This window comes from Olea europaea, unplaced genomic scaffold (assembly GCF_002742605.1).
Source record: "Olea europaea var. sylvestris unplaced genomic scaffold, O_europaea_v1 scaffold1314, whole genome shotgun sequence".
Classification (NCBI taxonomy): Eukaryota; Viridiplantae; Streptophyta; class Magnoliopsida; order Lamiales; family Oleaceae; genus Olea; species Olea europaea.
The window spans coordinates 349,521-375,381 of record NW_019230613.1 but is presented as its reverse complement, the minus strand read 5'-3'; the positions used below and the strand labels follow the sequence as shown (position 1 = coordinate 375,381).

Here is a 25,861-nt window from a genome sequence, read left to right as displayed (position 1 = left end):
AATCTTTTTCTCTTCCCTTCTTCTCTCTCCTGTGTTCTCTTCATTACAATTCTTTTACAATAAAGGTATTTGATACGTGCTTACGTAGTCAATAGCTTTCATCATGCACGTACAAGTGTAAAGCTGATAACTGGTGAAGCCAGAGTGATCTTGAGTTTGGTGGTCAGGCCAAAAAGGAAAGTTGACAGAATTATGTAAAAAGGAACTATGCCAATAGTAGTAAAGGTTGGGGATTCAAAGATCTGATGTTAAAGGTAGAGGATGTATTTGCTACATATTATAGGGTTCAGACTAATTGTGCAAAAAAATTCACAAAGAATGGGGAAAACCTAATAGTATGGCTGGCTGCTAGTAATCGAATCACTTAAAGGCGTTTTTACACTGAAAACCTCATATATAAAAATTCACTTTATCAAAAAATCAAATTTTAAATAGCATATGAGGTGCTTCCCTCACTCCCCGTATCAAACCATGTCCCAAAAAATATTTTGAAAATTAAGATATTAATTACGTAAAATCAAACCCAAATGGAAAAGAAAGAAGAAAAGATTGCATCAATGCTGTTGAACACTCACCACATGATATAATGCAAAATTGTCGTCATCCTCCATGTAACTTGACCTCAGTCTAGAATCATATAAATAACCCATAAGGTTGTAGCCAGGGTAGCCAAGTCGAGCAACGTATGTATATCAAATTCCATTACAAAACTGCAACACAGTCTAACAGCCAAAAAATTTGGCTGTTAGCTCCTGGGATCTGAGTGAAAGTCCTTCAATAAAAACCCAGAAAATTTCCATGGAAATAGAGTCACAAGTTGTGTTCGCTGTCACAATTTAATGTTTATGTATGTCAACGGAATTATTTTTCTGATTATAACCCAAAACTTAACCTACTATAATTTTTATTTTTCCAGAAATTATAACCTCAAAATCACATTCAGAATCTCATTTTGTGAAAGCTGCAACATAACATTAAGTTATTGCTCAAAGCCAAAAACAACCAACTTATGAAGTGGTATAAAATTTGATAATTTAACCCTTGTTAAATAGAACTAACCAACCTTCTCTAAAATTTTAAAGTTTGGGGTCCATCTTAATAAAGTCAACCTTACTAAATGAAGAAACTCAATCCTTTATAAATTGGTATTTATTTCCATCATCATTCGATGTGGGATATAATACTTTAACAGAACCTTTCAAGATGGTGGCTCACTTGATCACACCAATCTTGAAATTCATGGATTGGCTCTAATACCATTTTAAAGTTTGGGATCCATCTTAACAAGGTCAACCTTATTAAATGGAGAAATCCAATCCTTCATAAATTGGTATTTATTTCCATCATCATTCGATGTGAGATATAATACCTTAACAATTGAACGTAGCCTTATGATTTTTATTTTTTTTAATCGTTCTTGTACAATGAAAAGAAAATGAAGGCTTTTTACTTCTCTCTTAAGTGAAAAAATTGAATTTGAATCAGCACGAACCCTGTGAATGACTACAAACAGGAGTTTTCGCTTCTTCTCATTTTTTTGTTATCAACTTCCGCATTCTCTCCTTCATTCTATTTCATCGTGTCATAGGTTTAAAAGACAAAAGAAATATTACACCACCACCATGCAGTTCCCATTTCCTAACCCGCTGTTAATCTGCCACGCAAGAAAGCTAATGCATATACACTTCAACTCTCCACTGTAAAACCTTAATAGATGTCCATATGAAAATAACAAAGAGAACTCACCCACATTACTCTCTCCCCAACAGAAAATTATGAAAAAAGCCTTCTTTCCATCAAATAAATAAATAAAATCCATCTAATTGGAATCAAGATCTTGTCAATCCCTCAACCAAAGCTCCAATTTTTCTCATCCCCAAAATATTCGCTCTGTCAACAAAATTTATCGGTAATAACAAAATATTGGGTGTACCTACCAGCACAGGTTCTTTCCATCTTGAGCTTGTAGATGAGAACCGATATTCCGATGGAGTGGACTGCCTCGGCGGCAATGAAGAGGTTGTCGTGATTGTGAACAATGGCACGTAGAAGCATCAGAGCCGCCATCACAGCGAGCACGGCCAGGAATGACTTCACCTTCGGCGGCTGCCGCCGTACCCAATTCGATACCACTCGAATCGGATCCTTCATCCTTCGTTGATAGCATCTTGTACTGATATTCGCCTGTATATTTTCTCTGGAAAATTGAGAGAAATGTTAAGCTGAAGCTGAAAGGTACTTTTTGAGGAAGACGGTTGAAAATAAATAGACGTTCGCGTAACGGAGGAGAGTCTATCAAATCAAACTTTCGAAGCCTACATGAGTTGTGATGACAGAGTTCACTTAAAATTGTAAATTATGAGAGAGAATAAAAATTAACAGACTTTGTGTTGTATTAAGAATCAAATCTCAGGAAAAAATTAGGCCTAAAAATAATAACTAAAATTACAGTGATATAAAAATTATTTATAAATACTACTATATTAACAAAGCTAATTATATTGCCACCATAATATTTATTTGGTTCACCACATTTTCATATATTTTTTCTATTTACTAATATGAGCATAAGTAATATTACATAAATAACCATACATTTAAACCCTTTTTTTTTTTTAACATAATAAACCTTTTAATTGTTCCACCACAACCATTGTTGATTTTGCTGGTATTCTTGGGCTTGAATTCCGAACATAATTTATATTTTTTGAGTGATGTTTGTATTGTGAAGAAACCGTATGAACATAAATAATTTTGGCACATCACTATGAGAATTTTCATTGTTGTAAATCTCCATAATTTAGTTTTTTTCTTTTTTTTAGTTTTTTTCTTTTTTCTTTTTTCTTTTTCTTTTTATACAACCGCACCATTACTCAAAATCTCCATTATAAATGATAGCACAAATCAAAATTCTCCATATGAGGACTCGTATTGAGGCAGGTAATCAAGGACACATATGATAAACAACCAGCATACACATATAAGTCTACTTGTGTCCATGGCAAGTGTATGATGTACAATCTGAATGAGTTTTCGATGCGAAGAGAGGATAATTAAAATTAGAATCTGAATGAGTTTTCTATACATACACTTAAAATACATCTTTTAAATGCTTGACACGTGGAAATTCAAATCTTAAGGATAATTTACTTCATGTGAAGAGAGGATCCACATTGGATATTTACTAAAGTGCTCCTTATTTTATGTTCCTTTCTATGTGCCAGTGGGGAAAATTCAGACATCTCACTAATTATATACATTTCAGTAATGGTTTTGGGGCTAAGTGGGGCCAGGCCAGTTTTCGATTATCCCCACTGACCTTACTCTAAGTCTGCCCCTGATACTGTTTCCTACTCTGTGTTACACATTCCCTTCCATTCACTTCTCCTCTTATACCCTTAGTTGCTGGTACATTCACCTTGCCATGTGATTGTTGAACTGAGATTATAAAGGACTTGAGTTTCTGACAAGTATTAGTCTCTATTTAAATAAATCCCTATTAAGTAGGGTGATTCGTTTTTTGTTTTTGACTCTTTCTTTCTCCATGTTACCATGTCTCTGTTAGAGTAAATCATGGGCCGTAATTTCTGCTTTCTGTTAATTCTTGTAAGGCTATTTAATAGCCAACGTTATTAATCAATAAACAAGGTCATTCATTCAATTCGTTTTGAGTTCTTGGTCTTCTGCTTTCATTTTTCTGTCCAGAACAAATTGGTATCAGAGCCCCCACTGGGCCTGAGAGAAAGAAAGCCGCAGCCTTTCGAGTGACTTGCAAACACAAAGGAGAGAGAGAAAGATATGACGAGTGAAGGAAATTTTGTCCAACCTGCAATACCTCGCTTCGATGGGCACTACGACCATTGGAGCATGTTAATGGAGAATTTCCTGAGATCCAAAGAATATTGGAGCCTGGTGGAGATAGGATATACAGAGACAGAAGAAGCAACTATGACAGAGGCACAACAGAAAAAACTCGAGGAGCTGAGATTGAAGGATATGAAGGTGAAGAACTACCTGTTCCAAGCAATCGACAGAACCATTCTAGAGACCATTTTGAAGAAGGACACCTCAAAGCAAATCTGGGACTCCATGAAGAGGAAATACGAGGGAAATGCTAGGGTGAAGCGTTCAATTCTCCAAGCATTGAGGAAGGATTTTGAAACACTTGAAATGAAAGTAGGTGAGAATGTCACTGATTATTTTACACGAGTTATGTCAGTTGCCAATAAAATGAGGACATATGGGGAGCAAATGAAGGATGTGACAATTGTGGAAAAGATCCTTAGATCCTTAACTGACAAATTCAATTACATAGTTTGTTCAATTGAGGAATCTAAGGATATAGATGAACTCTCAATCGATGAATTGCAAAGTTCATTGATAGTGCATGAACAGAAATTCCACAGAAGCAGTGGAGAAGAACAAGCCTTAAAGGTGACTTCTGAAGAAAGGTTTGGAGGAAGAGGGCGTGGTAGAAACACTTTTAGAGGAAGAGGTAGAGGCAGAGGGCGCCAAGTCATTAACAGAGCTACAGTTGAATGCTACAAATGCCATAAGCTTGGCCATTTCCAATATGAATGTCCAACTTGGGATAAAGAGGCCAATTATGCAGAGTTAGACGAGCAAGAAGAAATGCTTTTAATGTCATATGTAGAGATGAATGAAGCCAACCGAGAGGATGCATGGTTCTTGGACTCAGGGTGTTCTAATCACATGAGTGGAGATAAAGCTGCGTTTAGTAAGTTGGATGAAAGCTTTAGACAATTGGTGAAGCTGGGAAACAATACCAGGATGAATGTGCTTGGAAAAGGAAATGTGAGGTTGCATTTGAATAGATTTAATCATGTGGTCACAGAGGTATTTTATGTCCCAGACTTGAAGAACAACCTCTTAAGTATAGGACAGCTACAGGAAAAAGGACTAGCCATCCTAATCCAAACAGGAACTTGTAAAATCTATCATCCAGAGAGAGGTTTGATCATTCAAACTAACATGACAACCAACAGGATGTTTGTTTTGTTAGCTAAGTCACAAGCAAAGAAAGCTTCCTGTTTCCATACAACTTCAGAGGACCTCTCCCATCTCTGGCACTGCAGGTATGGTCATCTCAGCCATAAAGGATTGAGAACCTTGCAATCTAAGAAAATGGTGCGTGGTTTGCCGCCACTTCCTGCTTCAACCGTGATGTGCACAGACTGCATGGTTGGAAAGCAGCATCGTGATCCCATCCCAAAGAAGAGTACATGGAGAGCATCACAGAGATTACAACTCATCCATGCAGATATATGTGACCTAATCACTCCTACTTCCAACAGCAAAAAAAGGTACTCCTTATGCTTCATTGATGACTACAGTAGGAAAGCATGGGTCTACTTTCTAACAGAGAAGTCAGAAGCTTTCAATTCCTTTAAATGTTTTAAGAATCTTGTTGAGAAAGAAACTGGTTTGTTTATCAAATGCTTGCGCACTGATCGAGGAGGAGAATTCAACTCAGAGGAATTTAATAACTTCTGTAAGCAGAATGGAATCAAGAGACAATTAACCGCAGCCTACACTCCTCAACAAAATGGAGTGGCCGAGAGGAAGAACAGGACTGTGATGAATATGGTCCGATCCATGCTTTCAGAAAAGAAGATTCCCAAAACCTTCTGGCCTGAAGCAGTGAACTGGACTGTATATGTGTTGAATAGGTGTCCAACCCTGGTTGTCAAAAATGTAACTCCAGAAGAGGCTTGGAGTGGAATGAAGCCCTTAGTTGCGCACTTTAGAGTATTTGGTTGTGTGGCACATGTCCATGTGCCAGATGTAAGAAGAACCAAGTTGGAGAATAAAAGTTTCAGTTGTGTGTTGCTAGGAGTCAGTGAAGAGTCCAAGGCCTACAGACTTTATAACCCTCTCACTAAAAGGGTTGTAATAAGTAGGGATGTGATCTTTGAGGAGAAGAAACAATGGGATTGGGATGCAAGTTATGAGGAACAACTACTGATGGACTTGGAATGGGGTGATGATGAGAGAAGTATAGATATGGATGATGTAAATGAAGCTGACAGTGAAGGTGGTGATGAAGTTGAAGGAACAGAAAATGCTTCTCCAAATTCTATAAATGAAGTTGATGGAGCAGGAAATTCTTCTCCAAATTCTGCAAATGAAGAAGATATTAATACAAGTGAAGGAAGAGTTAGGCAACCTCCTATTTGGATGAGAGAATATGTTAGTGGAGAAGGGCTGTCAGAAGAAGAAAATGAGGTCAACATGGCATTAGTTGTATCTTCAGATCCTTTGTGCTTTGAGGAGGCAGTGAAGAGCTCAAAATGGCGGATGGCTATGGACATTGAAATCAAGTCAATCGAGAAGAATCAAACTTGGAAGTTAACTGAGTTACCAACTGGAGCTAAAAAGATAGGAGTCAAATGGATCTACAAAACTAAACTCAATGAGCTTGGAGAGGTGGATAAGTATAAAGCTCGTCTGGTGGCCAAAGGGTATTCTCAACAGCATGGAGTGGATTACACAGAGGTGTTTGCTCCAGTGGCAAGAATGGATACTGTTAGGATGATAATAGCCCTTGCAGCACAAAGAAGTTGGAGGATATATCAGCTAGATGTGAAGTCTGCCTTTCTTCATGGTGAAACTGAATGAAGATGTCTATGTGGAGCAGCCAAAAGGATATGAGAAAAAAGGCAGTGAGCACAAAGTCTACAAGTTGCAGAAGGCTTTATATGGACTAAAACAAGCCCCACGAGCTTGGTTTAGCCGTATTGAAGCTCATTTTATCAGTGAAGGCTTTCAAAGGTGCTACAGTGAGCAAACATTATTCATCAAATGGAACAAAGAAGGTAAAATCTTAATTGTTAGTGTTTATGTGGATGACCTTATTTTTACTGGTGATGATGAGCTTATGATGTCGAAATTTACAAATTCAATGATGAGGGAATTTGATATGACTGACTTGGGGAGGATGAGATTTTTTTCTTGGTATTGAAGTTTTGCAAAAATCTGATGGCATTTACATCAGTCAAAGAAAGTACGCCATGGAGGTTTTGAAACGTTTTAGTATGGAGGAAAGTAATTCAGTGAGCAGTCCTATTGTTCCGGGGTTTAAAATATGCAAGGATGAAGATGGAATCAAGGTTGATGAGACATATTACAAACAGATAGTAGGGAGTCTCATGTATCTCACTGCCACTCGACCAGATTTGATGTTTGTTGTAAGTCTTATAAGTCGATACATGGCAAAACCAACACAGCTGCACCTACAAGTTGCCAAGAGAGCACTCAGGTATTTAAAAGGCACTATCAACTATGGGATTTTATACAAGAAGAGAGGGGATGAAGAATTAATAGCATTCACAGACAGCGACTATGCTGGTGATTTGGAGGACAGGAAAAGTACTTCTGGTTATGTGTTCTTAATGAGTGGTGGTGCAGTCTCATGGTCCTCAAGGAAGCAGCCTATAGTTACTCTCTCAACTACAGAAGCTGAGTTCGTGGCAGCGGCAGCCTGTGCTTGTCAGGCAGTTTGGATAAGGAGAATTCTGAAGAAGTTAGGTCACTCACAAGAAGGTTGCACCACTGTGATGTGTGATAATAGCTCAACTATTAAGCTGTCTAAAAATCCAGTTATGCATGGCCGAAGTAAGCACATTGATGTGCGTTTCCACTTCTTGCGAGATCTTACTAAGGATGGAGTTGTTGAACTTGTTCACTGCGGGACTCAAGATCAAGTGGCAGACTTGATGACTAAGCCACTGAAACTGGATGCATTTCAGAAGCTCCGAAAACAGCTGGGGGTGTGTGAAGTCTCTGATATAAACTAATTACTTGATAGTAGTTAGTTTAAGGGAGGGAATGACAAGTATTAGTCTCTATTTAAATAAATCCCTATTAAGTAGGGTGATTCGTTTTTTGTTTTTGACTCTTTCTTTCTCCATGTTACCATGTCTCTGTTAGAGTAAATCATGGGCCGTAATTTCTGCTTTCTGTTAATTCTTGTAAGGCTATTTAATAGCCAACGTTATTATTCAATAAACAAGGTCATTCATTCAATTCGTTTTGAGTTCTTGGTCTTCTGCTTTCATTTTTCTGTCCAGAACAGTTTCATGTTATGTTTTCACTGTATACCATCTTAGTTTGTTCGTAGGTATATGGCATCCAGGGGCAGGTATTGCCGGATCTTCCAGAAATCAACATCATCTATCTATATATATATATATATATATATATATGGCATCCAAGGGCAGGTATTGCCGGATCTTGCAGAAATCAACATCATATATATATATATATATATATGTGTGTGTGTGTGTGTGTGTGTGTTTGTGTGTGTGTGAACTCGCAGCCGCTACCCTTCGGGTGTGCACTGAGTAAGCCTTCGGGCAGGCGCAATAGCCTGCAAACCACTCCAACAAGATAAACCGCACTAGACAAGCTCTATGTGGCAGGCTCGACCGAGAAAGTATTGGTAGGGAGAATCGAACTCGTGGCCAAAGGCCTCTGCTCTCACCTACTCCACCAACTCGACCACCCCATGAAGAGCAATATCATCTATATTTGCTACTACTGAAATTGATCTAAGTTCATCACCTGAATGGATAGAGATTATATGTGCAGTTGAAAATTCATACGAGGTGCATATTGGTGATTCATTGTCAGGGCGGATCCAGGAGTTTTTATTGCATGGGTTAAAATTTAAAAGTCAATATAAATAATAAATTTATATATTACATTAAAGTCAAATTCATTTAATTGAAATTGTTCCCGATGAGGTTTTGAAACATAAAATTCATCTATAATAGAATCTATATCGATCTTTTGAGCAAGTTCTCGCTCGATGAAAAGTGTCATACAATCAGCAAGAAAGTCATCGTTCATTCTGTTACGAAGTTCTGTTTTCACATGTTTCATTACTAAAAATGCTCGCTCAATAGTCGCGTTAGAAATAGGTAAAGTCAGCACAAGGCAATGACAATCATTAAACCGACAAAATAACATGTCAACAATAAGTTATTAAGCCGACAAGGCAATATTTAAACAATAATTAATTAACTACTTCAATATTTGGCCGGCAAGGCCACAAGTAGAGAGATGGGGACATTTACCTACTAGGGACTAGGAAGTATAATAAGCTCTTGCAATTGGCTTCTCCTATATGTCTGTAGCCTGCAGGAGCGCATCTGTGCCTCCAAAAATTTACTGCATTTTTGAAATTGAAAAGTAATTCAATCAAGATTGAAGCATGTTAACAATAAAGAAGAACTATGCACTATAATCTAGCATGAACTTTCACAGTTTCACTCCACAATCAATATGCATCATGCATGTATTTGTAAAGCTATTGTCATTTGTCAAAAAAATTAATATCAATTTAATTCTCAAAACAGAAAATTTAAAAATGCTCAATTACTTGAAAAAAATAAAATTTATCAGGTAATTTCAACAAATTGCAAACAAAAATTAAAAAACTTCAATTTTTCAAAACCTCATACTCAATAATCAATATTAACGACAAGTATATAAAAACGGTTCAATTTATAAAGTATAAGAAACTACAGACTACAATGTCTACACTTCAAAACGGGCCACTTACCAATTCAAAAGTAGTTATCTTGTCCGATTGTTCTGCTAACATACACTTTTAAGAGATGAAATCTTTGATTTGGGTAATGGATCCCTTAATTTTATATAAATTTTGGATTGAAAATTTGAAAGTTATTAACGCGTTTCCGTGTTGGAGAAATGGAGACAGTCGGACAGAGGAATCGCTTTTTGCCCTTTTCTCATTTGAATGGTGGACCTGGTATGTGAAAGGGAAGAATAAAATGTACTGGATTATATTTAGGTTTAAATGAATGGCGGACCTGGTGGTTAGTTTGGGCCAAAAAATTAGAGTTGAGTAATTTACTTATTATTTTAGAATTAGGCTTGCACAATTTTTTTTCTTTGGACACGGGCTGATTATTCAATTTACATGGGCTCAACTGAAAAAAATAAAAATAAAAAAGGAAACCTTATTGGATCTGGGCATGGGCGGGCACCAACTATAACCAGGTCCAGCCCATGCCTGGAATCTGCCTCTGTTCATTGTGTACATAACCAAATAGGAATTCTGCGAAGAAAGGAACTGACATTGACTTTGCAATATGCCGGTGTTTGCTCAATCTTTTAAATTGGAAGCCAAAAAAATATATAAGTTCGAGATCCACATCATTGTACATTACTTGCATTCTAAACCTTGAGAGGTATTTCAGTGCCTCAAATGTTCTTGTTCTCATTTTCCAACTGGCAGAATAGTGTGCCATCAGTTATATATTTTTGTTTTTTCTGGCATTTGAAATGACTTCTTTGTTTTTAGAAACGAAAGTTAGGTAAAAAAATCCTTGGAGTTTTTGATGTATTGACTTTTTTACTTGCAAAAAGTTGAAAATTTAGTTCGACTGCCAGAAAATTCTCACGTTGCCATATTGGAACATGTGGAAATTACACATACCCTGAATTTTAAAATGCACAATTCAAAAACTAGATTTGAAAGTTATTTTTTTCAAAAATCAGATAACAATTTCTTTTTAATATGATATTAATAATATTTTAAAATTAAGTTAATCTATATACATACCTTATCTCCATCCACCCAAATCCTAATAATTTTCCTCTCACTCCTTTCTATCTCTCCCTTCTCTCTCTTCTTTTCTCTCCATTCTCTCTCTTCACACGTCGTTGTTAACCCATTCAAACTCTAGCGATCACCGATAAAGGAGCTGTGCTGGTCGTGTTACTGGCATCGGGGATGAGTTCATAGCAACGATACGATGCAATCTGCAGCGTCACGAGACATTAGTGTTTCTTTGAGGCTTTGGGGTTTTTGGGCATTAATTCTTTCTCTTCTAGCAGCAGCATCATCGACAACATTGTCATCGACACAAGGGGGTTTGGGTTTTTGGGGTGTTATTTTTTTCCTCTTCCAATCCGGTCTTTAGCTGGAGTTTTTTTGTTGGTTTTGATGTTGGTTTACTTATTTTCAATTTGTGGTGGTTTTTTATGGTAGCGGTGGCGGCGGTGGTGGTGAAGATGGCGGTGATGGTGCATTTTTGTTGGAGTAGCTCGACATTTGTGGCGAGATGGCGATTAAGAATGTTTGTGACCAACTATTTTGGTGTTTGTGACCAACTACATGGTTGATTAGTGACTAAGTATTGATAGTGGATTGAGATTGAGTTTGGGGTGAAGTGTTTGGTGGTATGTGATCAACTATTTGGTTATTTGTGATCAATTATTTAATTGTGATATAAAAATTCAATAATTCGTGATTGAAAAATAATTTGTGAACTACTAATTTGAAAATCTATGACTATTAAATAAATTGTAACATATAAAAATTGTGATTTGTGTCGATAAATAAATTTTGTGAATGAAAAATAATCTGTGACTAATTAATTTGATAATATATAATCAATAAATAAGTGTCACCTAAAATTATGTAACCGAGACCATAATTGTATAACCGTGACCTTAATACTTTTAGTTAATAAAATATTTTAAATTATTTAGTTATCACGTAAGATTTGAAAATTTAAACTTATTGTCTGAGTTTTAAATTGGACTATACTTTATACCTGAGGTATGAATTTTTCCTGGGACATTGTTCACAAAATATTTTATTTCGATTTAAATCACCGCAAGTGTACGGTTTGTTAACAAGCAATAAAGTGAATTTTTAGAGTTCGAATATCGTTCCATAGAGATTGAGTAGTTCAATTGTATTTATCTCGACCTTAACCAAGTTTAAATGATTAATTATGAGTTTTTATCCTAAGAAATCCTAAATCTAAGCTAAAGTACCAATATTATGAATTGGATGGTATGCTATGCAAAACAACTCTAAGTTCACTTTTTTCAGGAAGGCTTTCTTAGTGTTACGGGAATAAAGGAGAAGAAAGCGCCCCCAACATTTAATTTAACTAAAATGCAGTTTGATATTTGGGACTCAGGTTAAATGTATTCAATAAATGTGAGATATATTAAGATTACGAATTCTCAAATAATGTTCAATTTAACCTTAATTCCACACTTTGACAACATGGTGACATTTTGAAGAGTCAATACTACTAAATCTATCCAACACTCTCTCTCGAGATAAATTGAACTTATTCTCATACACCACCAGCCTATATTTCTATAACGGATGCAAATATGCGAGAATGCATGTAGTTTTGTGAGTACTTAGAGATTCACGCAAAAACATAGGGTTATATTTCTATCTCCTATCGAACCCTACGATAATTTATACCTTGTCAAATTTATTCCTCTTCTTTCAAATAGATGAAACAAACCACCAAAACTCACACAATTACGGACCTATAATCATGGAAGTAATTAAATGCATATAAATCATTATGAACAATCAATACGTGTTTTAATGTCAAAAATGCGAAACAAAGAATTAAATATCACATTACAAGGTTCATCGATCTCTTAGCATAGATTTTTCTAGCCTAGTATGATGGGAAGAAGAACACCACAATAAAAATCAAGAAAAGACATCGTCCTATTGAATTCTTGAAGTGAAACATTGAATCTTGGATTGAATCTTCTTGTTCTTCCTTTTTATTTCTCTTCAAATCCTCCCAAAATAATATATAATGTCTGGAATATATTTTTGGACGTTCCTAGGACATTAAAAGACTCCCCAAGATTTGTTTCCATAAGAATTTCATTTAGAAAAGAAAACCAGATTTTCTCGCCGCGATTGATTTGGGCTGTCGTCCAGGCAAAACACGGGCAGTCGCTCAGGCCAAGAATATCTTCTCGGTAATTAAAAAATTATGTTGGGCAATCACCCGGTATTTATAACTGGGTTGTCGCCCAAGCAAAATTTCTTCCATATATTGCATTTTAGCCCCAAAGTCGATTTTTGACCCTTTCAAGCCCTTTCTCTTTCATTTTCAAAAATTTAACTTTTAATTGCATCCCATTGAGCCTGCAACATCTTTAATCTTCATTTTGTGATCCAAATCAACTATTAAAATGTTTTAATTTAGTCCTCATACTTTGGATTTCCCCTTTTTTCTTTTCCAATTGCTTAGGAACCGGTCCATCACTGAAATAAACGAAAAATTACTCGAGTTGAGTAAAAATTAACACTTTCGTGACATAAAAACTCAATAATATAGTCCAAATAAGTGCACAAAATGCACTTATCAAACACTCCCAAACTAAAATCTTTGTTCGTCCTCGAACAAAAAAAAAACTCAGGCATAGATCATAATACTAGTTACAAATAGGTCACAAATGTTGGACTCAACATTGAACGGCTTACCGTATGCCTTAGATTTGAATTTAAGTAACACTTTAGAAAGCTCCAACCAACATCAAAAATAATTTTTTACTTATTAGATGCTCGACTTAGTGTGGGTACGATTAGCCAACCTTGAACTCACACTCATATTAGAACATAATCAATCAAGTTTGTTGATTTATTTGCAATCCCAACCCTCTTGTGATCATTTTTCCTTACATCTCTCATGTAGAATCACTCCTTATGCTTTTCTCTCCAATCCCGAGGTATTTTTAGCACATGGGGGTTTCTAAAATTATTATCTTGCATTTTTCCTCACAAAGTGATCAAAGTTAGATACTTGTCAACCTAAAATTGAGGTGGTAAGTTTTCTCAAAATCACACCGCCGGTCTGTAGAGTTCAAATCTTAAAGTTCTTATTGGGCACTTTTTTTAAAATCTTCTGTGCAATACTTCTCTCTGTTAAGCTTTCTAAATAACCCCTGTAGCGAGCTTTAGGCCGATGACTTCCAAATCAGTTGACTTTAGAGCACCGAGTTTTAAAATACCCTTACAGGTTTACTTGCTCGAGTTATAAAGGGTTCGAAGAAAGTTAGAAGATGTATCAATTTTTTATGAGAATCTAATTTTTACCTTTTTGACATCTTATGTATAATACTTCTCTCCATTAAGCTTTTTAAATGACTCATGTAGCGAGTTTTAGGCCTATGACTCCCAAACCAGCCGACTTTAGGGTTCCAGGTTTTAAAATACCCTTACAGGCTTAGTAATTCGAGTAAAAAAAAGCTACGAAGAGAAGTAAAAGATGTATGACATTTGATTATTTTATTTTATTTTTATTTTATATTATCAGTACCCATTTTAGAGTCTTTATCTCAAACTCCTTCAACTATAGCTGGGATCCGAAAACTCCAAACCATCACAGTTTTATGACAACAAGCACTAACCATCTCACCCCAAACTGATCTCAGTTTGGTTTCTATATAAAATTTTTGGGAATTTTATTCCAAACTAGGTTAACAACATCAACAATTAAATCCACTCAATCAAATTATGCCCCAATGCAAGTGATAAGTCAAAATGGTTATGTACTTAAATAATTCAATCTAACATGGATAAGTATTTAAATAAATGCACGTGTTATCGTGTTGTCTAGTAACCTAGCTAAAGGCATACTTATTTCGAACTAATATCATCATAGACGATGAGTCATTCAACTCTGAACTAGGCAATAATAATATATTTTTTTTGTTAAATAGTTATAAAGACCCAATTAGCAATTTAAAGATTCGTCAAAATGAGCAGCATATGTATCCTAGCATTTACCACACCCCCAAACAAAATATTACATTGTCCCCAATGTAAGAGCAAAAGTACATAAAAATAAATAGTAAAAAATCATATACTCTTCGAGGGTAGATGCGGATGAGTAGAGGTGTTAGGTTGGTTTGCCTGGATAGATGAACTCGTGGTTCTAAGAGATTCAACGGTTCTTGCTATCTGGTGTACATTACGATCAATTGTCTCCAATTGACTCCCAAAACGCAACATCTGCTCATTCACTTGACTATAGGCATAAGTGATTGTTCTTTGATCATAACGTGTCTGGTCATCACTTAGCTGGAACCCTCGCACTTGTACACTTACTCTTTGTAACTCCCTCTATATATCCAGCTGCGTTCACTGCATTGCCTCCAAAGCATTTGTCATGGTGCCAATAGATCTACCCAGCTCCAATTGAGTTACCTATATCCGAGACAACTGTCTATTGAGGAGGACTATATCAGCATCTAGGACTTGCTGGGGTTCATTAGGACCTAGTTCGAGAGGATGTACTCTCTCTGCTCCTCTCGATCTAGCCTCTGAATTTTCAATTGTGCTTCTGCTGATTGGGGCCTCTGGAGCAACACTCTCTTCTCTTGGCAACAGTGGTATCCCGGTTGTCAGACAAATCCCACTGATTAAGCACGGAAACATAATACTACGCTGAGTATCAATGGATGAGGCCAACTCTCGTATAATGGCATATATATGGGCTCCCAAGTCAAACTTATGTACTCTTGCCATATGATAAAGTAACCTCGCCCTTTCTTCATTGAATTTCGTCCTTTAGGATGTAGGGTAAATGATTGTGCAAAAGATGAGCTCTGGAGTTAGCTCGTTATGCAAGAATCGAGATAAATTAAGTGGCCAATCAACTTTCCTACCATATAGAAAATGTGCTACCAGTGCCCTTTCTTGCTCCTCTGGTAATGGCTCTACATGAGTGTGATTCAACCTATAGTACCTGTTAATTGTTGCTGGGCTGAACTGAATCCATTTTCCTCTAACCGATGTTTGACTTCTGTGTGGAGATTCTGGGTTATCAATATCAACGTTATAGTTGGTGAAAAATTCTTTTACCAATGTAGGATATGCCGCGTGAGGTGTATCAATAACTTTGTCCCACCCATAATGGTGGATGATTCTCTCCAGTAACGTTCCTCCAAAATCGCTAAGTATGACCCGCCGTTCTTGGTAAACTTTCTTATCTTTCCACTTTGTCTCAAAATTATCACGATTCTCAACATTCACAAACCGTGGAATATCCCAGTCATCTAGATTTTCTGTTAGCCGTTGGCATCGGGTCGAGGTTTAGCCAACTTTAGACTTTCCTTTCTCTTGAGTTGTGGCCTTACTTTTTGGTGCATTTTGTACCTACATATAAATATAGAAAATGTAAGCATACGGGTAATAAACATATGAGTAAGGTGAAGTGGAGAATACCCCCAAACTATGCCAATTCTCATGTGCCAAAATGTAACAACATATGTCATGCTTGAGAAAATGTCATTATATAGGGTATGTATCTAATAAATGAATATAATACAGCTCACATTCCCTAAACCAACATAAAAAATATTGATCTCACGTTTATACTCCCAAAACCGACTAAGGATTTTCACCACGGGACGACTTTAGGAAGGATTGAACTTTTCCCAAACGATCTCCGGGTATATGAAAGTTCATATGGTGGTCTAACTCATGCTCAAATTTGAGGTTAGACGAAGGCTGTTTGGGCTAGATGAGGGAGGGGACGAAGTTTGTGTCGTGAGGTTGTTGGTGTGTATCCATGGTGCCTAGGGTGTGCAATTCAAATTTTTGGTGTTTTCTAATGCAATTTCTGTGAATCTCAACACCAAAAATAATCTCCACTAGACTCTCCCTACTCACCTAATAATCTCTTCTTAGGCAATTTATCAAACATCTTGAAGGCACTTAATTTTTTTTCCTGAGGTTGCAAGAGAGTAATGTTTGAATCAAAGCCCCATTTTCATTTTTTTTTCATCACAACACAAACCTATTAAACCTCTATTGATTTCATCCCAAACTCCTCAATATGCCTAGGAAATCTAAATGAAATTGTCGGCTCAAAATGTGAAGAGAAGAGATAAGAGAAGGGTGTATACCTTGAATTCCTTAAAGAAGTTGAATGCAAGGATTGAATTGCCTAACCAAACTTGTGTGTTAGATGAGTTCTTGTGTGTGTAGTGTCAATTTTATGCGTGAGTTGTGGATTTCGTATTTGTGTGTGTGCCGTGTGAGTGCGTGCGTGAGTGTTGTGAGATATGTGTGTGCGTGAGTGTTTATAAAAACTGTTTTCGATTTTTTTTTACTGGGCGATCGCCCTGTCTAAAACTGGGCAGCTTCCTAGTTTGGCAGTTGGCCCTTAACGCAGCCCGACGAGAGCCCGGCTTATAAAGCTGGGCACTCGTCCAACTTCGTGGAGCCTTCTTTTTTTTTCTTTTTTTAAAAGAATATGTACCTAAAAAAATTTTGAAAATATATTTGATTCCACATATATGACTTTAATCAAATATGTCCCAAAAATGTGGTTTTCGATTGGTGAATCGATCCGGCCTCTAACATACCCTAAATACCCAACTTGGGGTATGTGTCGACCATAGACTTAGTGTCAAAACCAATCTTTGAATTGAAATCACACCATAACCTTGGAAAATTTTTGAAAAACAACATTGTGCCTCGAAATGCGTGATTGCCACACCCAAAACATTCAAATCAATCCCAACTCATGCTCGATGCATAGGGTTTCGTGTGAGTAGTGTTTAGACTCTTTTGACATGCATGGATGATCGATGACCTAACTATCAAAAAATGTGAACGTGAAATTGAAACATTCCTAAGCTAATGCAAAAATAAAATGAAATAAGTTAAAATGATACAGTGGGTTACCTCCCACCCAACGCTAGTTTATAATCAATAGCTCGACTTTCCTGTAGCTACTTCATTCTGGTGTTCCGAGTTGAACGATGGACTTTTTCTTGGGGAAGTCACCATCCCAGTAGTGTTTCAGCCTTTGCCCATTTGCTGTGAAGGTACCCTTAGTTTCATGGCTGACTCCTATAGCTCCATATAGCAAAACCTTTGTGACAATATAAGGACCCGACTACCTTGACCTTAATTTTCCTAGGAAGAGCTTTAATCTCGAGTTGTACAATAATACTTTCTGCCCCACTTCAAATTCTTGCCTCTGAATGTGCAAGTCATGCCACTTCTTGGTTCGTTCTTTGTAGAGCCTTGAGTTTTCATATGCTTCCATCCTGAATTCATCTAACTCATTAAGTTGTAGTAAACGTTTTTCACCGGCGGCCTTCAAATTCATGTTAACTGTTTCATAGCCCACTATGATCGGTGTTCTACTCTAGTGGCAGGTGACACCCTTTTCTAAAAATCAGGCGATATAGAGACATACCTATCGATATCTTGAATGCTGTCCTATAAGCCCACAATGCGTCATCCAGCTTTTTAGACCAATCCTTTCGAGATGAATTCACTGTCACCTCAAGTATTCTCTTCAATTGCCCATTGGACACTTCAACTTGCCGGCTAGTCTGAGGGTGGTATGGAGTAGCTACACGATATTTTACACCATATTTACTCAACAACTATTCAAATTGACGATTGCAGAAGTGTTTGCCCCGTCACTGATTATAGCTCTCGGTGTAACAAAGTGGGTGAAAATGTACTTCTTTAGAAAATCAATTACTACCTTCTCATCGTTGGTAGGTAATGCAACGGCTTCCACCCACTTCGATACGTAATCAATAGCAACAATATGTATTAATTGGAGAACGATGGAGAAAATGGCCCCATTAAGTCGATCCTCCAAACATCAAATATCTCAACCTCCAATATATTATTTAATGGCATTTCATTTCTCTGTGAGATATTCCCAATGCGCTGGCACCTATCACACCTCTTCACAAATTCAAAGGCATCTCTGAACAATGTAGGCCGGTAAAACCCCGACTGTAAAATTTTACAGCAGTCTTTGAAGCTCCAAAGTGTCTCGCATATGTAGACGAATGGCAATGCTCAAGAATCTTCGGTATTTCTTCTTCAGGTACACATCTACTAACAATCTGATCTGCTCCGTACCTGTAGAGAATAGGATCTTCCCAGAAGTAGTATTTTAACTCTGAGAAGAACTTTTTCCTCTGGTAAATTGAATAATATGGTGGTGGAATGGACTTGGCCAATATCGGCATACCACGTTGCTTCTTCAACACTGAACATTTGCTCATCAGGAAAAATCTCGTTGATGTCCACTAATTCCTTCGGTTCTTCGAACTCCAATCGAGATAAATGATCTGCCACCACATTTTTACTCATTTTTTGTCCCTGATTTCGATGTCAAATTCTTGCAAGAGTAATACCCAGTAGATCAGTGTCGACTTTACATCATTCTTTGTCATCAAATATTTTAGTGCGGCGTGATCTGTGTAGGCTATAACTTTAGACCCCACAAGATATGATCTGAATTTGTCGAATGCAAAAACCACGACCAAGAGCTCCTTCTCAGTGGTAGCATGGTTGATTTGTGCATCATTTAAGGTTCTGCTTGTGTAGTAATTCACATGAAAAACCTTATTTCGTCACTGCCACAATACGTCTCCTATGGCATGATCACTGGTGTCGCACATTAGCTCAAAGGATAGTTTCCAATCTGGTGCTACAATTACCGGTGCTGTTGTGAGTTTCTCCTTCAATGTATTGAAAGCTGTTAGGCACTCCTCATTAAACTCAAACGGCACGTCCTTCATCCATAAGTTGTAAAGCGGCTTAGTGATTTTTGAAAAATCCTTGATAAATCTCCTGTAAAACCCAAAATGCCCCAAGAAACTGCAAACCCCTTTAACTGATGTTGGCAGCAGTAGCTTCTTAATTACCTGAATTTTTGCTTTGTCCACCTCAATTCCTTTTGCTGAGACCCGATGTACAAGTACAATCCCTTCCTGGACCATAAAGTGACATTTCTCCCAATTCAATACCAAATTAGTTTCCTTGCATCTCTGTAACACCAAATTCAGTAGCTCCAAGCACTCATCAAATGATGATCCAAAAAACTAAGAAGTCGTCCATGAATATCTCATTGAATTTTTTCACCATATCAGAGAATATCGCCATCATGCATCGCTGGAATGTTGCAGGAGCGTTGCAAAGATCAAAAGGCATCCTACGGTATGCAAAAGTACCGTAGGGACAAGTAAGGGTAGTTTTCTCTTGATCATATGGTGCAACTGGTATTTGATTGTAGTCCGAATACCCATTAAGGAAACAATAATGTGAATACCCCACCAGTCTCTCAAGTATTTGATCAATAAATGGGAATGGAAAATGATCTTTCCTGGTAGTTGCATTGAGTTTGCGATAATCGATGCAAACCCTCCATCCCGTCACTGTTCTGGTGGGAATTAGTTCATTCTTCTCGTTAGACACTACTGTGATTCCACCCTTCTTCGGCACAACTTGAACTGGGCTGATTAATGCACTGTCTGAGATTGGGTAGATAATTCCTGCATCCAGTAATTTAAGTACCTCTGCCCTAACTACTTCCTTCATGTTCGGATTCAATCTCCTTTGACTTTCAATACTCGGCCGAAAATTATCCTCTATGATAATCTTGTGTATATAGAGTGAAGGGTTGATCCCTTTGATATCTGCTATGGTCCATCCAATCACTGTCTTGTTTTCCTGAAGCAATCTAAGTAATTTTTCTTCCTCCACTTCACTAACGATGTTCAAGATAATCACTGGAAGTGTACAAGAGTCCCCTAAATATGCATATCAGAGGTATGGCAACAATTGCTTGAGTTCCAATGTAGGCGGCTACTGAATGGATGGTAGTGACTTTTTGGATCCCGCTTCAACTTCCTCAAAATGACTTTTCCTTGTGTAGGGCGGATTAGTCTCCAAGAACCTTGCACATGTTTCAAACTCTACAGAATCTGAGTGAATTGATTGAGACTGTGCAATGCATGCCTCATAAGCATCTTCTGAACTTTGAAATCGAAACGTGTCCTGAACCACCTTGTCGATCACATCAATCTGGAAGCAACTATTTGACTCTATAAGAAGTTTCACATCCTTGAAGACATTAAATGAGATATGTTCTTCTCTAAGTCTCAAAATTAGCTGTCCCCTTTGAACGTCAATTAAAGCTTTGTCGGTAGCCAAGAATGGTCTACCTAATATCAACGGGATGTCTTTGTCTTCTTCCATGTCCAAGATGGCGAAATCAGTAGGAAAGATGAATTTTTCAAACTTGATAAGCACGTCCTCTATTATTCCTCTGGAATGTGTCAATGACCTGTCAGCCAATTGCAGTGTCACGATAATTACCTTAGCCTTGCCCAAACCGAGTTTCCTGAAAACAGATAAAGACATAAGATTAATACTTGCACCAAGGTCACATAAAGCTTTATCAAAATAAACTTCACAAATAGTACAAGGGACCGTGAAACTCCTTGAATCTTTCAATTTTGGCGGAAGCTTTTTTTGAATTCTTACGCTACATTCTTCTATCAACATTACTGTCTCATGTTCCTTCAGCCTACGTTTATTAGATAGGACATCCTTTCAAAATTTAGCATAGCTGGGCATCTGAACTAATGCATCAACGAACGGGATGTTGATGTGGAGCTTCTTGAAGACTTCCAGAAATTTCTTGTACCGTTGCTCCATTTTGTGTTTCTTCAACCTCTCTGAAAATGGAATTGGAGGTTTATATAGGTTGGCTGAAACTATTGCTTTATTCCCTGCTTTTCTGAGCTTTCCTTTGTGGTAGATGTTTTTGGTTGTTCATCCTGCTCTACAGTTTCTTCTTCTACAAAAAGTGTATTCTCTTTATTTTTAACCAGCCTTTTGACATGTATATCAAGTAGCTGCACTCCACTTCGAGCGTGATGGCCTTAGCATGCTCCTTTGGGTTGATTTTTATTTTACTTGGCAAATTTCCCTGTGCTCTTCCAGTCAAAGCAATGGCCATCTGTCCCATTTGAGTTTCCAAGTTTTTTATGGCAGCATTTTGGTTTTTAAGAGTGATTTTGGTTTTCTCCATGTACTGATTGGTCCTCTCAGTGAATTTTTCGAAGATGTCTTCCAATTGAGGCTTCTTCTCTTACTGTTGAAACTAACCCTGTGGCCTATTCTGATTCTGGTTGCTCCAAGAGAAATTGGGATGCTTCTTCCAACTATTATTGTATGTTTCTCCATATTGATTGTTCTATTGGCGTTGCCCCATTGTGCAAAATCTGCATGCTCAACTCCTTGCATTAAAATTGGATACTCTGATGTTTTATGCTCAGCTCTACATTCTTCACAGCTAATCTTCTTATTTTGTGCTGTTTGTGATATGCTTTCTACCTTATAAAACAATGATTCAATTTTCACAGATATGGCTGAATAAGTATTGACCTCATAAACACGCGGAGATTTCTTCTGAGTCACTCGCTCAGATGCCCACATTGCTAAAGTAGTTGCCATTCTCTGTGGATATTGAACCATCTGATGCTGAGTCCACCATACTTTTGTGGTATAGGAGTAACCTTGTATAGAAAAATCGAATTTGGGTCCTTTTGTCATACCCATGTTGAGGGTACTTCCGGAGCATATTCTTGAATATGTTCCAGGCTTCGTCAAATGATTCTGATTATCCCTGGCTGAAAATGGATATTTCATGTCTCATTTTAGCTATCTTGGCTGGTGAGAAGTACTTCCAGAATTTGTGAGTCAGGTCGTTCCAAGTAGTGATGCTTGCAATAGGAAGCGAATCCAACCATTCAAGTGCCTTGTTCCGCAAGGTGTGTAGAAAAAGTCTTAGCCTAATAGCATCGTCAGAGATTCCTTGATATCTGAAGTGTTAACACATATCCAAGAATCGAGATATGTGTGTATGTTGATTTTCTTCGACTCTGCCATAATATTGATGCCCATTCTTGAACAGTTGTATCATATTAGTCTTCAATTGAAAATTGGGTTGCCCGAACAGTGGATACACAATGCTAGACTGGCTTTGAATCACTTGAGGAGTTAAGAAGTCGACAAAATCTCATTTCCTTCGTTCACTGCTTCCCCTTCATTAGCTGGGATAATATGATTGTTCAGTTCGTTAGCCATTTGCAATTTTGCTTTCCGGTTCTCTCTTTGTAGTCGATGAAAAGTGTGCTCAATTTCAGGATCTGCTAGAATCAATTCTCCTCCAACGGATCTTAGCATACAAATATGAGAGAAAAACAAGAGTATCACTTAGACACTAAAGAGATAGATTGAATTCAAAAACAAAAAAAGACAAAATAAATGAAAAGAGAAACTAAAATTCAAGTTCGAATTAGTGCCTAGAAAAATAAGATCAAACTAAACTCAATCCTCGGTAATGGGGCCAAAATTTGCTCACGAAATATTTTCTTTTAATTTAAATCACCGCAAGTGTACGGTTCATTAACAAGTAATAAAGTGAATTTTTAGAATTCGAATATCTTCCCACAGAGATTGAGTAGTTCAATTGTATTTATTTCGACCTTAACCAAATCTAAATGATCAATTATGAGTTTTTATCCTAAGAAATCCTAAATCTAAGCTAAAGTACCAATATTATGAATTGGATGGTATGCTATGCAAGACAACGTTTAATTTAACTAAAATACAGTTTGACATTTGGGACTCATGTTAAATGTATTCAATAAATGTGAGATATACTAGGATCACGAATTCTCAAGTAATGTTCAATTTAACCTTAATTCCACACTTTGACAACACGATGACATTTTGAAGAATCAATACTCCTAAATCTATCCAACACTCTCTCTCGAGATGAATTGAACCATTCTCATACACCATCAGCCTATATCTCTATGATGGATGTAAATAGGCGAGAATGCATGTAATTTTGTGAGTACTTAGAGATCCATGCAAGCTATAATGGTATATTTTTATCCCCTATTGGACTCTACGATGATTTATACCTTGTCGAATTTATTCCTCTTCTTTCAAATAGATTAATCAAACCACCAAAACTCACACAATTATGGATACATAATCATGAAAGCAATTAAATGCATATAAATCATTCAAAACAATCAATACGTGTTTTAATATCAAAAATATGGAACAAAGAATTAAATATCACATTACAAGGTTCATCGATCTTCTAGTATAGATTTTTCTAGCCTAACATGATGGGAAGAAGAATACAACAATAAAAATCAAGAAAAGATATCACCCTATTAAATTTTTGAAGTGAGACCTTGAACTTGGATTGAATCTTCTTGTTCTTCCTTCTTCTTTCTCTTCAAATCCTCCCAAAATATATATAATGTGCGGTGTATATTTTTGGACGTCCCTAGGACTTTAAAACACTCCTCAAGATTTATTTCTATAAGAATTTCATTCAGAAAAGAAAACCAGATTTTCTCGTCACGATTGGCTTGGGTTGTTGACCAGGCAAAACTCGGACAGTCACTCAAACCAAGAATTTTTTCTCTGTAATTAAAAAATCATGTTGGGGTGATCGCCCGGTATTTATAACTGGGCTGTTTCTGAAGCAAACATTCTTCCATATGTTATATTTTAGTCCTTGGAGTCGATTTTTTATCATTTCAAGCCATTTCCCTTGCATTTTCAACCCTTTGACTTTTAATTGCATCCAATTGAACCCGAAACATTTTTAATCTTCATTTTGTGATCTGAATCAACTATTAAAATATTACAATTTAGTCTTCATACTTTGGATTTCCCCCTTTTTTCTTTTCCAATTGCTTAGGAATCGGTCCATCACTGAAATAAACGAAACATTACTCGAGTTAAGTAACAATTAACACTTTCGTGACATAAAAACATAATAATATGGTCCAAATAAGTGCACAAAATGCACTTATCAAACATTACCCACATAAATGTTCATGGGTGAAGTAGTGGGGAGTTAGGTCCTCATAATGAACCCCATTATTAAGACTTCAAATTTAAGTTTCAATGTTTCCGAATAAGGTAATATTATGTTCAGATGTTAGGTTAAAGATCTTCTCGAGTTTGTAGAGGGAATGGAAAAATTACAATGTAAAGGCAGTGGAAATAAGGAAAGATAAAAGAGAAACTATGTTCAGATCTTGCGATTGTTTATATTCCAAGGTCAAAACTATTTTCCCTTTCTTTTTCACTATATCTACACAGACGACACTAAACAATTGCAAGGAAAACCTACATTATCTTCTTACATGTCTGAGATTTGCATTCATGTTGGGGTAAAGTACAATGCAAATGTCTATGTCATAACACTAGATGCAACTGTCTGTCATTTGAAATCAAGTTCAAATTATGGGATGGATGGAGTATCTGAATTTCGTTACTTCATTATTATTTTATTGCTAGAGATTAGGCCTCAGCTTTTGCATCAATCTCATTTGGCGTTATCTTTATTGGTATACTTTTCTTAATTATTTTGTTCAATTTCGGTAAGATTGTAAGTTTGTTTCGGTTTTAAATTCATCACTCTATTTTTCTAACAGAAGCAAATCCCAGGAAGATCATGCTTCATGTAAGTAGGGTTTGATTGGTCTTTTTTATTCTTTGCATCTACAGATCTTTTTTTTTTTCAGTTTGGGTATAGTTAATTCTTTTATCTTTATGTTCCTTTTGATATCCAATTGACAACAGACCTTTCCTTTATACTGATATCATTTTTCTTTTCTTCATTTTTTCCCCTTCTGTGGGGTTCTATAGATGGTCCTTGCAGAAGCACTCCGACCAGTTTGCAACATGGTTACAAACTTCATTTCCAATTTGAAGGAAAAGGTTGATGCACTCTCTCTGACACTTCCGCAACTCAGTAGAATTTGTTGAAATCTAACGGGATAGTCGAGGCCCTTAGAATAATCGGAGGTGGGTTCTAATGATGGTGCCACTGGTCTTGCTATTTGTTGTGTGATGGCTGTGAATGAATCTAGGATGGCAGATAACACTACCGACTCGCGTAGGGAAAGCACGCAAGTTTTTTGTATGAATGTCAATGTCATTGTATGTTCAAAGATGAAGCATGGCATTTTTCCTAGTTTTGTAAAATGCATACTTTTATATTTATCAAAAATAAATTTTAGTCAAAGTAATAGGTGCGCTCGACCAACTTAGCCCGTCTCGTAATCTATTCCTCTAATTAAATTGACATTTTTCTTTATTTCTCGGTTTCTTTCTTCACTATGATTTCATTAAATTCAAATTTATATCTCGTCTAAGGAG

The 25,861-nt window shown here is 36.8% G+C and overlaps 1 pseudogene; it reads right to left on the bottom strand.

The window, feature by feature from the left end:
- LOC111374935 overlaps positions 1 to 2,202 on the bottom strand; it is a 4,640-nt pseudogene extending 2,438 nt beyond the window's left edge.
- Positions 2,203 to 25,861: the final 23,659 nt, after the last annotated feature.